The sequence below is a fragment of the Sinocyclocheilus anshuiensis genome, unplaced genomic scaffold, assembly GCF_001515605.1.
Source record: "Sinocyclocheilus anshuiensis isolate Anshui unplaced genomic scaffold, SAMN03320099.WGS_v1.1 scaffold366, whole genome shotgun sequence".
Classification (NCBI taxonomy): domain Eukaryota; kingdom Metazoa; phylum Chordata; class Actinopteri; order Cypriniformes; family Cyprinidae; genus Sinocyclocheilus; species Sinocyclocheilus anshuiensis.
In genome coordinates, this window is record NW_015547673.1 from 633,745 (window position 1) to 635,930 (window position 2,186).

Consider the following 2,186-nt stretch of genomic DNA (forward strand, 5'->3'; position numbering starts at 1 on the left):
TCACAGTTACATATATGTGTGAAAAGCCTTGGCAACACTATCTGTTTCAAGAGACACACAGTCTATCTATCTATCTATCTATCTATCTATCCCTCCGTCTGTCTAGTCTGTAAGAGTCTGACATTGCTTGACTCGTTGTATAAATTGATCTAGTGTATCAACCTTACACTGAGAGAATCTGTTCCCACTGCAGAAGTGGATGAACAGAAACTCAGGGCATCAAACTGTGAGTTCTAACTGTTTGCTGTGTCAGGATTTAGTGGAAGGGACATGAATATTTATCCACAGCTGTTTTTTTTCTGTATATGTTTATGTGGAATAATTAACCCCACTGTGCAGAATCATTTATTTCTTTATGGACTGTAGCACTACGTGTTCTATTTTCTCAGGGTTATAATTAATAACAATACAGTCACGATTAAAATGTTATTTGTACTCACACAGCATGCTGCCCAAGAGACAAACACTGTTTTGTTTTGTTTTTTTAATGTGTGGCATTTTTATCTGCATGTGTTTGTTGTTTTTTTCTGGGTGTTTGCACATTGTAAACCCATTTATAGCCTGAACAAAAATATCTCTGTACTGTCTGATACTGTATGACACTATTATTTTAGTATTTGAGCACTATTTAGCGTTAATATATTGTTATTATTACTATGTTTCTAAACGTTTTTATTTGTATATTTTCCATTTAATTCTAGTTTTAGTTGGAGCTTAATTAATCTTCAAAACTTCAAAAAAATTTGTTTTTTAAAAAAGGTCATTTGAGTTTGTATTCATTTACATTTAAATCTTAGTTATTTTAGTACTTAAAGTTAGACTAATCTAAAATGAGAAATGTTGGTAAAGTAAATAACTTCAGTTATTATTTATTTTATTTCAAGTGATGAATTTATGAATTTTTAATGAATTTTTTTATGATTTTAGTTTTAATTTTAGTTTATGGTAATAATAACCCTGCTGTATGTGAAATATATTTTACGATTTGGAAAATTCATATGCTTTGAGTCATACAAAAACACATCTAAAAGTAACCTGCATGAAAATGTATTAATAAGATTGTACAAATTCGCCAACAAATCATGAAATAATTACAAATTGCCATGAGTGTGTGTTGGTACACAGTTTAACTACCACCGATCTCTCATCCAAGAGCAGTTTTACTAACCACAATAATCTTGTCACCACGGTTACCATCCTCCATAACAAGGTCTTTGTCCATTCATTCCTTTGTATAAATCACTACGATCCCAAATCAAAAGCCATAATTGCATGCCAAGCAGCCAATTCCTTCCAAATGGTTTGCAGGCTGCATGGTATAAAAGTAATTCAGTCAGCAGCCTTTCCTAAAAACAGAGGTTATTTGTATGCTGTGATTGATTGTATTGCCTCCCACATTTATCAGGTGAAAGTCTAGCACATCAGTATTTAAATCACAGAATGAAAGCTGCTTTGTGTTCCAATCCCAAGGCTTGCAAAAGTGACCACAAACTCCAAAAAGGTGTGGATTATCTGTAGAAAGTTATGCTTTTGCATACTTGAGCCAAACCTTGACCCCTTAACATCAGTCTGGACTACAACAATCAGCAGAGAAAAGTAATTTGGAGTGTGTAAAATACGTTTTTTGTTATTGTTTTTTTGACCTGGTGAACTGGTAACTCAAAGACTACAGTGGAATTGCCAGTCAAATATTGCAGTAAACGAACCGTACAAGAGATCAAGTGCAAAGAAAACATGCTGTATTCCTCTAAATTACACTTTGAGCCCCGAGTTCAGCTCACCTCTGAGTCTCTGAACTGCAGCTCAGCTTGGGAGAGATGTGGTCAAAGAGTAGAGCACTGCGTGTGTTTGCATCCAATAAACCATCCGATAAACCTACTTAACCCTGACTACAGGGGACCAGCAGCACAGAACACCAAATCTTTAGATATAGTAACTGTTCATAGCAACATTGCTTGACCCTTACTGTACAGCAAACATGTGCTTTAATACTGTTTAACTAACATGGTTGCTAAAATATGTGGCTCAGTGGTAGAGCATTGTGTTAGCAGCGCAAAAGGTCATGGGTTTGATTCCCAGGGAACACACATGCTGGTAAAAAAAAATAATAATAATTGTATAGCCTGAATGCACTGTAAGTCACTTTGGATAAAAGCATCTGCTAAATGCACAAATTATAAATTATT